Below are 14292 nucleotides of genomic sequence, written 5' to 3'. Positions count from 1 at the left end.
AATAAAAGCTAAGTTAAATAATTCAAATAAAGTGCCAGGAGTTTTCCATTATTCCTACCCCTGCTCACAGTTCAAGCTGATGTGAAGATAACCCATTTCTCAAATTGACCCAGATCTCTGCCTAGGACATGGATCCATTTGCTGGGTCTGAGCTCATAGCAAAGCCCATCTGGATGGATCAAGGCATATTTCTTCTTGGTATGGGAGCCAAACTTCCTGCCTGGAATCTGATCATCTTGGTTACTTAAAGATACTTTTAAAAATATATATGTTTAGGAGTGCATGGGTGGCTCAGTCGGTTAAGCATCTGACTCTTGACTTTGGCTCAGGTCACAGTGATCTCATGGTTCACGAGTTCAAGCCCCGTGTCAGGCTCTGCACTGAGCATGGAGTCTGCCTGAGATTCTCTCTCTTTCGTTCTGCCCCTCTTCCCCACTCTCTCTCTCTCTAAAATAAAAAAATAAAATATGTATATATGTTTAAATCAAGACTCAGTTATGAACTTCCCCAGCTAAGCATCTGATACCATCAGAATGGTTTAAACCTGTGTTGACGGAATAACAAAAGGAAGGAAACTCATGAAAATTTCCCTGATGCTCTGTATTTTATTTACAAATAGCTGACCCCTCTGTGAAATTTGTGAATAGCCTTTTACAAGCATAAATGTGGCACCGTGTATAGGCAGTCTTTCTCTATCTCAACCTCGAGACTGTTAACTGGGCATCAATATCTGAAAATGTTTACATGAATTTTAATGCTGAAAAGTATAATACTCTTAAGTTGCTGATACTGGTATTTAGGGTTTACCTCTCACCTAACTCTCAGGTCATTCCAAATAAACCCAAAACACCATGTCTGCAAATCTGAATGCAGTCTGTTTCTGCTATGTGGTGCAAGTCTCTTAATTAGTCTCTCTGGCCCCATTTTGTTCTTCTTCTGATAATACTACACCTGGGCAATAAACATAATTTCTTAAAATGCCAACAATGGAAATATGGAAGTCCTGCGGGGAAGCTAAATTTGGAATGAATGTGAGTTCACTTTTAAGTATGTTGAGTTTGAGGGGATGAAAGGGCATTAAGGAGGAGACATTACAAGGACAGTGACAGATTTAGGAAGTGCAAGAGGGAATTAGATCGTGATGTGTAAATGTGAGTCATATAAGTCAAGATGGTAGAATCAATCATGAGATCTCTAAGTGAAAGTTTGAGAGTATAGAGCAGTGGTGAGCAATCTTTCTTTCTTTCTTTCATTCAAGGAAGGACCACTTAAACGAAGCAGAAAGTGTTTACAAATCTTGTGTTTGAAACATTCGAAGGGAAAATAATGTTACTGGCTTCCATAACAAGACCTTATGCTCTGGGATGATTTATTGAGATATGAATATCTATTCTTCTCCCAGGCAGTGTTTTCTAGCTTGCCCTAGCTTGCTATATTTGTGATGTGTAATCTAAGGTAAAAAGAATGTAGACCTGAGTGGGGAAATGAGAAGAGAAGGGGAATAATTTAGCTAGAAAGGAGTTAAGTCAACCTTCAAAGTGTTGGAAGAAAGGGAGAAGGGAGGTAACCAAAAGCCCAATCAACTAGGTCCTAGAGAAAGAGTTTGGGGATTTATAGAGAGAGAGAATAGAATGGAACCCAAGTGTGTCTCTGTAACCATAAATGGGTTCTCTGATGTTCTTTGAGATCTGTAAAAAGTTGGAATACCTTTTAAAAATTGCCATGTATCTTTACGTGTGATACTGAGCAGAGTCTAGGCATATGGGACCCCAGGACTTATTAGAGTTCCAAGAAGAATGCCAATGAGAAATTTGGCAATGGTTTTGAACTGCTAAAATGTTAACTGATCATACTAAGAAGTCATGACACAGAAACAGCTCTCAAATCTTTTCTAACTTAATTTGCATTGCTTTTTAGAGTTTAAAAATGTTTTCACTTTTATATCTTCTTGTATCTTTGGGTGATCCCTTAAATTATCATCATCTGTAATTTACAGATGGGGAAATTGAAGCTTCGAGAAGTGAAAACCAGAAAGAGATCAGGCTTAATGATTAGTTCCACTCAATTGAATACCTACTGAGCCTTGCTTACTGAGATTCAGGTTGTGCTACATCGTGGGGACACAACAATGATTAAAATGTGCATACAATCCTCAGCCACCATACCGTTCTTTCTTGACTCTTCCCCAGTTCTAAGAAGACTCATATCTCCTGTAAGCCTGGGCCAGCCTGGTTCATAAGGAGATCCAACTCTGAGCATCATCGACACAGACAGCCCATTTACAGGAAGAATCGACTCTAGGGTACTCTGGCAGTTCCATGCCTGTGATGTAGTCATCAAAATTGCAAAAATAAGGAAGATATGGGAACTCTTACATACCACTGAGTGGAAAATAAATTGGTACAATTACATTAGAAGGCAATCTAGCAACATCTATTAAAACGAAAGATGCCCTTATCTTACAATCCAGCAATTCCATTTCTCTCTCTATATTTGCAAGAAACTCTCCCATCAACGCATAAGGAGTCATGTAAATGAATATTCATTGAAGCATCATGTATAACAGGAAAATAATTGGAGACAATCTAAATGTTCATCATCCTGAGAATGGTTAAGTAAATTGTTGTATGACCACACAGTGAAATACCATATCATAGTTAAAATAAATGAACTAGAACTGGAGCTATAATATGCATCAATCTCAAAAAATAGAATATCTAGTGAAAACAAAAAAGTGGCAGGAGACCCATAAGGCTTGCTACCATTTACATTAACTTCAGACCCATGGAACAATAGTACATATTTCCATGTGTGATAAACATTTTAAAATACTCTTAGTGATAGTAACTCCAAATTTAGGATAGTTGTTACCTCTGCTGAAAAAGAAGGATAATGATAGAGTATGCAGAAGCCTTTAGCCAAATCTGTATTTCCCCCAAAGTGGATTGGAAAAAAAATATGGCAAAAAGTAAATGTTTGACAAAAACTGGTGGGAAAGATGAGTTTGTGATATTATTTTCTATATCATATATACTTGAAATATTTCATTTAAAAATATAAATGTTCTTTTAATGGTGGAATTACAGGATTTTTCTCTTTGTGCAGAAATTTCTTTTTTTTTCCTTTTTCCATGTTAAAATTCCATCCATACTTTGATATTTAATTCAAGTCTCACTACCTTATTGAGAATTTCTATGACAATCTTGTCAGTCCATACTATGCTCTCCCTTTTCTAAACCACAATAGGTCTATAAAGTTCTCTTGTATTCTATGATGATTTTATCAAAATGACTTTTGTTCTCAGTATGTTGAAGCCACATTTTAGGTACTGAGAAGGGGTAGGAAAAAAAAATAAAGTTCTCTTGTATACAATGTTTGTATGACCAGAATTCTTTCATGTTGTTTAAATATATATTGCATTGCAGTAATATTTGGCTCTATTGTACACAAACCTTGTTTCTCCAGTTATATTGTAAGAACCTTAAGAGCAGAGATAATGTCTTGAACTTTTAAAATCCTTCCCCAGTGCCCAGCAGAGTCTAACCAGACATTTATTAAAAGAAAAGTGGCGTATAAACCAATAATTATTACTCTTGCTACAAAGCCTTTATCTAGAAAGTTGAAAATACTAGTTGGAGCTACATTTGCTTTTATTTTCCCAGAGAGAAAATAGTAATGAGCTGCGAAATGACCAAAACTCAGGCAGCAGAAGGGAAAAAAAGAAATAGCGGGTTTGTATATTACACATTCCGGATAATCAGTTCTTGAATGATTAAGTGTGGAAAATCTCTTATGAGTAAAAGCAGATTTTAAAATTTTATTTTATGACTATGGACTTGTTTCATAGATCATTTCCAGTTTTCAGCTGATCCTAGGCCAAACTTACAAATTATTTTGGAAAAACATTTCCTCTTATAATATGCTACATAGCCACACACAAATATACATTGTTATCAATCTGCCTTCATTCTGGTATTTATTTCTCCTCAGAACCAAAAGTTGGGTATTGAAGAATGAGATCAATTTAAGAATCAGTATGGTTACTTTTAGCTTTGCAGTAGCTTCTAGGTCAAAACTATTACCACTTTTGTGCCTGAACAGTTTCCCAAGGAAACTTTTGTAATATTGTATGAAACCAGGCCACTATCTCGTGGTTCTTTGGCCTAAGTACTATAACACTCAAAACACAGTTCTCTAAATTAAAACTTACCTCCATCTGTATTTATGACTGCATTTTTTAACTCTACAGTGTGCCTCAGGGACTTATATCTCTTATTACCCTCCTCTATCTCTATGTCATTTGTGTCCTAATGAACATAACTAAGGGCACGAAAATTTCACGCAATTTGGTAAAAGATCATATATTCCCTCATTTTCACTCATTTTAAAAATGTTAGTGTTGAAGCAAAACCCTGAAGTAAAGTGACCAGAATTTTCCTATAGTAATGAGGAGCTTTATCATCGGTCTCTGCAATTTTTCCTTTCCCTAAATAAAGTCAGAAAAATGCTATTATACAAATTATATATATATATATATACATATATATATGTATATATATATATATATATAGAGAGAGAGAGAGAGAGAGAGAGAGAGAGAGAGAGTAGATTGGGTCCTAAAATTTCCCTAAAGGATAAGTGTTTGTAACTTAGAATTAATTTCCCCATGAAAATACTGTGATTATGGTTAGATTTACAACCCAACGTATTAGTAGGTATGAGAGGATAGTAGATTAATAAATTGTATCTTGTTTTCTTATCTATAAGTTTATCATAGTAAAAAGAGAAGTATTTTTCCCTTCTCTTCTCTAGAGGGAGGGTTAAGATGGTGATTTTCTAAAGCCTCAGGGAGGCAGAAAACATAACTCTCTGGCAGGGGAAAGGGGTTCTAAGAAAAGGGGAGTGGCTTCACTTCAGGAGAATTTGGATCTGTTGAATCCCGAAGGATAGAGAATCAGACAGGAGTCGGTTTCCATAAATGGTAAAGACCTATGTCTACTCCTAGATAGCATATCAGGATAGTAGACACCTCTGACGAGGATGCCAGCAAGGATATATTGCCTCAGACACAGTAAAAGTATTAATTTATGCTAAACTGAAACAACAAGGGTACATATTATAAACTCTAGGGTTACTGTTAACAGAATAGTAAAATTATGTATAAACATCATAATGTATAAATAGAAGAAAGATGGCATAATAATTTTTATAAGTAGTCAATTAAATCAAAGGAAGGCAAGAAAGAAGAAGGACCAAGTAACAAATAGGATAAATAGAAAACAAAATAGTAAGGTGTTAGCTATGAATCCAAATATATCCTTAATTACCCTAAATATAAATGGTATAATATTCCATTAAAAAGCAGAGATTTCCAAACTGGTTTTAAATATAAAGATTTAATAATATAATATTATGATTAGTATATATATGCTGTTTACAAAAGATATAAAAGTTACAATCTAAAATTATACCACAGAAGTACCAGAGGGTGTGCTATGCCCCTTCAGACCAGCTGCTGCCATTAGATTTCCAAGGTCATAGTCCCAGTTTGCAGCAGCATCCATCTGTAAGGGGGATGGAGGGTGCTGGGCTCTGGTCTGCTCACAGGGAGAGGTCAGGGACAGGGTCAGTATGGTGGGCATAAGTATATCTTCCCAAGTTCTCTTACAGTCCCTGCTGGGGCTCCCTGACTTATTTTGGTTGGTTCCTAGTGCTACTTCTTTTATAAAATACACTTTGTAGAACTGATTATATTATCTTGTTTACTTCGTGTGAGTTTGTACCTTTTTGTATCCATCTTCCAAAACAGGTATGTTGGGGAAAAAAAGTAATCTAGTAAAATCCCAGACAGAGAAAAATAAACAAATAAGTAAAATAATTACCACAAAAAAATTAAAGGTGAAACAAAGACATTTTATGCAAACACTAACCCAAAGTAAGCTGGTACAGCTATACAATAATATATAAAGTAGACTCTAGGGAAAGAAGCATTATTGGAAATAAAGTGTGATATTTCACGATAATAATATTAACCTATCAGGAAGATATAACAATTCTAATTTTGTACACAACCGACAACACACTACAAAATATATACAGCAAAAGAATTGCTGAAACTGCATGGAATAATAGACGAATCTATAATCATGGTAGGAGCCTTTAATACATCTCTCAGTGTTGGAAAGAATGAGAAAAAATTAGTGAGGGTACACAACATTTAAATATGACTAACAAAATTGACACAGTTGATGCATACGGAATTTTTTAGGCAACAACGGCAGAATTTACTTTTGTTTCACGTGAGCATTGAATAGTTACTAAAAGTGACAATTCTTGGGCCATGAAGCAAGCCCCTCACCATATTTCAAAAGAAATCATGCAGAGTATGTTCTCTGAGCAGAGGGGGATTAAGTTAGCTGTCAATAATTTTTTAAAAACAACAAAATTCCCAAACACATAGAAATTAGGCAATATACTACTTTTAAATAATCCATTAGTCAAAGAAAAAATAACAGTGGAAATGAAAAAATATTTTGAACTCAATAAAAACATGACACATTAAAAATTTTAAGATGCAGCTAAAACTGTGTTCGGGGGGAAATTTATAATCTTAAAGGCTGAAATGTATGGCTTTAAACAAGAATTACCTAAGTATCCATCTCAAGAACTTAGAAAAAAAAACCAATGAAACCTGAAGAAAGTATAAAAAAGGTAATGATAGGGGCACCTCGGTGGCTCAGTCAGTTGAGCATCCATCTCTTAGTTTTGGCTCAGGTCATGATCTCACAGTTTTGTGAGTTTGAGCCCCGTCAGGCTCGGCACTGACAGTGCAGAGTCTGCTTAAGATCCCCCCTGTCTCTCTGCTGCTCCCGCACTCACACTCTCTCTATCTCTCTCAAAATAAACAAATAAACTTAAAAAATTAATAAAATAGGGGCACCTGGGTGGCTCAGTCGGTAAACGTCCAACTTCAGCTCAGGTCATGATCTCGCGGTTTGTGAGTTTGAGCCCCACGTCAGGCTCTGTGCTGACAGCTCAGTGCCTGGAACCTGCTTTGGATTCTGTGTCTCCCTCTCTCTCTCTGCCCCTCCCCTGCTCGTGCTCTATGTCTCTCTCAAAAATAAATAAACATTAAAAAAGATTTTTTAAATTAATAAAACAAAAAAAAGTAATGGTAAAGTGAAGGGAAAAAAATTAATGAAAAATGTAGAGAAGAGTCACTGAGAAAAATAATAGAACTGGTAAATCTAGCAAGACAGATCACACATATAAAACAGAAACAAGAACAAAAAGGGTACATATTACCTTTATCAGGCTTGGAAATGGGGACATCACCAGAAATCCTACAGACATTACAAGTTGAATTAAAAATATTTTAGAAAACCTAATGTCAATAAATTTGAAAATTTAGATGAAATGGGAAATTTCTAGGACAACCCAATACAATAAGTGACACCAAGGAAGTAGAAAACATGAATAGTCCTATCAACCAAAGAAACTAAATAGTGACTAAAACTCTTCACACAATAGGGGCACCTCGGTGGCTCAGTCCATTAAGCTCTGACTTGAGCTCAGGTCATGATCTCGTGGTCCATGATTTCAAGCCCTGCGTCGGGCTCTGTGCTGACAGCTGGGAGCCTGGAGCCTGCTCCAGGTTCTGTGTCTCCCTCTCTTTCTGCACCTCTCCCTCTCATGCTCTGTCTCTCTCAAAAATAAGCAAACATTCTTTTTTTTTTTTTTTTTTTTTTTACGTTTATTTATTTTTGGGACAGAGAGAGAGACAGAGCATGAACGGGGGAGGGCCAGAGAGAGAGGGAGACACAGAATGGGAAACAGGCTCCAGGCTCTGAGCCATCAGCCCAGAGCCTGACGCGGGGCTCGAACTCACGGACCGCGAGATCGTGACCTGGCTGAAGTCGGACGCTCAGCCGACTGCGCCACCCAGGCGCCCCGCAAACATTCTTTTTTAATCTTCACACAATAAATCTCCAGAATTTGATGTCTTCACCAGTATAGTTGCCCAATATTTAAGGAAGAAGTAACATCAATCATATGTAAACTTTTTCAGAGAACAGAAAAAAAGAAATGATAACTTATTTTATGAGGCCAATAAAGTGTTGATCCCCAAACCTGAGAAGGTCATTACAAGAAAGGAAAATTACAGACCAGTCTCTCTCTTATCAAAGATGAAAAACTTCTAAATTAAATATCAGCAAAACAAACCCAATAATATATTATACATAAAATGTGTTTTTTTCAAGCATTCAAAGTAGGTTTAACATTAACATCTTATTATGTACCCAATTAATAATATAAAAGAAAATTTATATATTCATCCTTGTAGATACAGAAAAAGTTTTGATAAAATTCAACATCTATTCATGATTTAAAACTCCTAGCAAACTAGGGATTTCCTCTCTTTTTGGTAGTCTTTTATTTTGAAAGAGTTTCAGACTTCTAGAAAAGTTGTAAAGAAAGAGGAAAAACTCCTGTATCACCCTCAGCAACATTCTGTAATTATTTCCATTTTATCACATTTGTCTTTTAAAAAAATTTTTTTTTAATGTTTATTTATTTTTGAGACAGAGAGAGACAGAGCATGAACGGGGGGAGGCTCAGAGAGAGAGGGAGATACAGAATCCGAAGCAGGCTCCAGGCTCCGAGCTGTCAGCACAGAGCCTGATGTGGGGCTCGAACTCACAGACCATGAGATCATGACCTGAGCCGAAGTCGGACACTTAACCGACTGAGCCACCCAGGCGCCCCACACATTTGTCTTTGTAATGTCACTTTGTCTATTTAAAATCTATTTACTTTTCTGAACCATTTACGAGTAAGACATGATATCTCTTTATCACTAAAATGCTTCAGTATATAATTTTAAGGACAATCCATGCATATAATCACAGTAAAATTACCAAAACAAGGATATATAATTTAATGTAATCTATAGAACTTACTAAATCTCACCAGTTTTCCTAATACAACTTTTTGTAATTAAAAAAAAAAAAGTATTTTTTTCTGGTCCAGGGTCCAATCCAGGATCACACATTACACGAGTTGTCATGTCACTTTAATCTTTTAAAATCCAAAATATTCATTATCTTTACTTTTTATTTTATGATCCTGATGTTTTGAAGTGTACAAGCTTGTTATTATGCAGAATGTACCTCTACTGGGTTCAATTAATGTTTCCTCATGAATTGATTCAGATAATGCATTTTTGGCAGGAATACCAAAGCAATAATATTATACCTGCGACAGCATATTACATCAGGATGCCCGTGGCTTTGGTTTGTCCCATTACTGGTAGTGTTAACTTTATTGCCGAGTTAAGGTGATGTATATCACATTCCTCTCTTATAAAATTAGAGTTTCCTCTATGTAACTAAAGGTATTTTATGTGGAGATATTTTGAGCCTATGTAAATATCTTGTTTTTCATTAAATTTCACCCACTAACTTTTTTTTAAAGTTTATTTATTTTTTTGGTGGGGGGAAAGAGGCAGAGAGGGAGAGAGAGAGAGAATTCCAAGCAGGCTCCACGTTGCCAGCACAGAGCCCAATGCAAGGCTCGAATTCATAAAACCTGAGATCATGACGTGAGCCAAAACCAAGACCCAGATGCTTAATCGACTGAGCCACCCAGGCATCCCTCACCCACTAACTTTTAACATCTTTTGATGATTCTTTCCTGAATTAATCATTATTCTGCTTACAAAATGATGATTTTCCAACCTAATCATTCCTTATGTATTTATTAGTTAGAATTTCAAAACTGGGTCAAAGACTTGAACAGGTACTTCCAAAAAGAGAATCCCCAAGTGCCCAATAAACACAGCAAAAGCACAGGTTAAAATCAGAAGATGGGGGCCACTGGAACTCTCTTCTATGCTGCCGGTGAGGATGTAAATTGGTATATCACTGTGGAAAACTGGCAATTTCTAAGAAAACTGAATATGGGAGTAACCTACAAACCAGTAGTGGCCAAAATTTGGAAAAAACAAAATGCCCATCAATAGTAGAATAGCTACATAGATTATGTATCTCTGTGCAATGCAATGCTACGCAGAATGAGAATGGACAGACTGCTGCTACACATGGATGAAGTTTTTAAACACGTCAAGTGAAAGAAACAGCACACAAAAGTGTGCATTTATTTAAGGTTCTAAAACAGAAGAGATTAGGTTACTGTGATAGAAGTCAGGATCATCTTTTTTTCTTTTTTTAATTTTTGTTTAATGTTTGTTTATTTTTGAGAGAGGGGGAGAGAGAGAGAGAGAGAGAGAGCAAGCAAGTGAGAGGGGCAGGGACACAGAATCCGAAGCAGTCTCCAGGCTCTGAGCTGTCAACACAGATCCTGCTGCAGGGCTCAAACCCAGGAACCATGAGATCATGACCTGAGCCAAAATCAGATGCGTAACTGACTGAGCCGCCCAGGTGCCCTGAGCATTGTGGACAGGAAGTTGTAATTGAGTGGGAGCATAAAGGGATTTCTAGAGTACTAGAGGTCCTCCTTGATCTTCATACTGGTCACAAGGGAGTGTTTACTTTGTAAAAAGTCATTGAGATCTTACCCTTCTGATTTGTGCCATTTTATTTATTTATGATATATTCAATAAAAGGTTTATGTAAAAAGTCATACTCACATGAATACTTGTAGAACAGTCAGAACACAGAACACGATTTATAACCAAGTAAATTCTATTTGTTTGAATTTGCCCAATCTAAGAATATCCTATAAATGGAAATCCAAACATACAAAACAGAAAATTACTTGTGGCACAAAAGCACCTTTCACTTTACAAAGCAACACATCAGATGCATGAAAGGAACAAGGATGAGACTCATAGCATATCTATTTTTCAATTTTGGAAATTTATCCGAAGAAAAGAAATGACTCAACAGAAGCACAAATCTTGCTGTGAAAATGTTCATTTTGAACATGATGTCTGCTGACAAAACACTAAAATCAACCCCAAATCCAACCCCTGGATCAAGATTTAATAAATTATGATATACCAGTACAAGAAAATAACATACATTAAAAAGGATGTATAGAGTTCCTTATAGAAACGCTAAAAAAATTTGCAAGTATAATGTTAGGTAGAAAAATTGAAATGTAAGGTGATATGTATACCGTGATTCTAACTATGTAGAAGTGAACCAATAGGTAAGATGAAAAAAGTAAGACTTGTGTTGGAGTGATAGATTTACGGGGTTTTTTTTTGAGGGTTTGAGGGGGTAAACTTCCCTCCATTCCCTATAACTATTCTCTCTGTCTCTGTCTCTGTCTCTGTCCCTCTCTCTCTCTCTCTCTAATTGGCTTTATTAAAAGATTCACAAATGAGACAGCACCCCACCTAGCAGGTAGAAGGGCGTTCCCCTCCATGAATATTCTTTATTATTATTTGGATCAGTTAGAGTTCTTTTGTGGCGAGCAATAGAAATGAACTTAAATAAAAGAAGAGATTTATGGAGCCATAGAGGAGTAACTTAGAGAATCAAAGGAATAACTGAATGTCCTAGAGGAAGGAAGAGCCAGGAAGTTTACAGAGATCTTAGAAACAACATTCCCTAACCAGCTCTCTGGTATTCTGCCCCTCCCCCCAAATGACTTGTTTTAAATGCCTTCTGTCCCTGTGTGCCTCTACTCGAGGTTCAAATTATTGGGAGAGAAAAATCTGATGGTCCTAGCCTGAGTCAAGTATCCACCTTGTCTTGTGGCAATCACATCAGGACAACCTGGAGTTGGGGAAAGGCACTTTCCTAAGGAAGAAGGGTAGTGTTGTTACCAGAAGAACAGGGAGCTGACAGATGCTGGGTAGAGAAAACAGTTCCATGAAACTTCATCACCTTTTCAATAAATCAGAATATTACTACCTTCTTAGAGTAAATGAAAATATGCCTATTGGAAAAATTCGCTCAATTTAAAAGAGTATACAGTAAAAGAGTAATGGAAAAGCAAGCATCCTTTATCCCGCTACCCATAACTTTGTGTTTATTATCTATTGTGTAACCAATTGTCCTCAAAAGATTAATGGTTGCCTAGGGCTGGGAGGACTGGGGATGATAGCTAAAGAGAACAGGATTTCCCTTTTTTTTTTTTTAATCGTGTTCTAAAATTAGATTGTGGAAATGGTTGCACAACTCTGAATATACTAAACCACTGAAATTTCAGTGGGCACATGTTAAGGTATGTGAATTATATCTCACTAAAACTATGTGGAAAAACTACTAGTTTAACCAGCTATCTCAATTTTCCCCGGGCTTCCCTGGTTTTAGCACTGACAATCCCTTATCCCAGGAAACTCAGTCCTAGTAAATCCTGGACACCTGAACATCCTATACAAAATGTAGCAGCTTAAGACAATAAATGTTTGTTAGCTCATAGTTTTTCTAGATCAAGAATCTAGGAGGAACTTAACTGGGAGACTCAGGGTTGCAGTCAAAATGTCAGTGGGGATGGAGTGTCTGGGTGGCTCCGTTGGTTAAGTGTCTGACTCTTGCTTTCGGCTCAGGTCATAATCTCATGGTTCTCGAGGGTTTCTGCACTGACAGCTCAGAGCCTGCCTGGTTTTCTGTCTCCCTCGCTCTCTGCCCCTCCTCCGCTTGCTCTCTATCTCTCTCTCTCTCTAAATAAATAAATGAAAATCAACTTAAAACAAAAAGATGTCATTAGGGCTGCAGTCATCTGAAGGCTTGACTTAGACCAGAGGATTTGCTTCCAAGCTTACTTGTGTGGTTTTACCAAGAGGCCTCAATGTCTTGCCTTGTAGGTCTCTCCATAGAGTGCCCTCATGACAGGACAGTCGGCTTTCCCCAAAAGCATCTGATCTGAGAGTAAGAAAGAGACTAACATGGTTGTTGTAGAGTCTTTTATAACCTAATCTTAAATGCGTGTGTCATTTTTTCCATCATATTTTATTGGCCGCCCAGATCATCTCTGGGACAATGTGCGAGGGAACAATCTGCTGCCATTTCCAGGAAGCAACAAGCATGGGGCTGTCCCAGAGGCTGGCTCCCGTTAGCTGTGATGCGAACTCTAACCCTATCAGCATTTTACTAACATTTTGCTGGTTTTTAAACTAAAACACGCCCATTATGGAACATATGAACAGTGTGAGAGTACAAGAGCAAACATGTTATGGTGAATACCTTTGTATATAAATTTTACTTCTATCTCTGATTAGATAGGATAGATCCATAGGTGTGCAATTATTACAGCACGTGATTTAAGTATCTTAAGACTTGTTGCATATTGCCAAAATGCTTGTCTGATGCTTGCGTTGTATCAGAGTGCCCATTTTGCCATACCCTTGGTGGCCTTAAGTATTATTGTTAGAAACTCTGCCAATTTCTGTGTGAAAAGTTGTATCTCCTTGTTTCAGAGTGCCTTTTTCACAGTAAGGTTAAACATTTTCCCAGGTTTAGTGGCCGCTGCTAATAAGTAAGCATATAAATCCTTTCTAGATACATTCATGCATTCACTTGATATTTATTGAGTGCCTGGTGTAAGAACATAGAAGTGCCCCAGCCCCCAAGATGCTCACATTCACGTGAGTGAGATTGGAGAAGGAAGGAAGGAAGGAAATATTTAAAAAGCACAGCCAAGAAAACCATTGGGGTGCTGATGGAGACTGCAAGTACTTTTCTCTTGTTGGCGCATCAAGGACAGAGCTGAAGGATAAGGGAGTGTTAACAGAATCAGACCAGACCAGGGAGCTCAAATAAAATCTTGTTGGCCTTCTCAGCCCTGTTAAGGTTAGACCTTATCTCCGAGGCTAAGGGGAAAGCAGGAAAGGGTTGTTTTTTGTTTGTTGTTTAAAATAATCGCTACGCCCAACATGGGGCTCCAACTCATGACGAGTTGGAACTCATGGCTTCATCAAGTGTTGTATGCTCTACTGACTTGAGTCGGCCAGGCACCCGAGGAAAGGGTTTTACACATGGGAGTGAGATAATCAGATCTGTGTTTTTGGAATGTCCCTTTGGGGAGGTAGAATGGATGGATATGGATAATGGAGGTAGAATCAATGGCCAGATGGGAAACGGCTGTAGTCCAGGACAGAGGTGAAGATGGCTTGATCCTGGGGAGCAGTGGGAAGGATACTGAGAAATATCTGAGATTTAATTAGCATCCCTTGTCCCAGTCTAGGTTTCTGAGAAAATTAAGTAATAAAACAAACATGGGCAGATAGACTCCAAAACATGCTATTTTGGGCTGAAAAAAAAAAAAAACAACTATGGTGGAAGTTTTAGCTGAATGTGAGAGCCAAATGAGATGCTAGTA

The 14292-nt window shown here is 37.3% G+C and overlaps 1 non-coding gene across 1 annotated transcript; it reads left to right on the top strand.

Annotated features, from left to right (window-relative positions):
• The first annotated feature begins 3265 nt into the window (after positions 1-3265).
• LOC115511355 lies at positions 3266-3337 on the top strand. The gene has a single exon (XR_003968016.1). It is a non-coding gene; the product is annotated as a small nucleolar RNA SNORD59 (small nucleolar RNA).
• The last annotated feature ends 10955 nt before the right edge of the window (positions 3338-14292 follow it).

Source organism: Lynx canadensis, chromosome A3 (genome assembly GCF_007474595.2).
Source record: "Lynx canadensis isolate LIC74 chromosome A3, mLynCan4.pri.v2, whole genome shotgun sequence".
Lineage (NCBI taxonomy): Eukaryota > Metazoa > Chordata > Mammalia > Carnivora > Felidae > Lynx > Lynx canadensis.
Note: the sequence above shows the minus strand (reverse complement) of the source record. Positions and strands in the feature narration are given on the sequence as shown.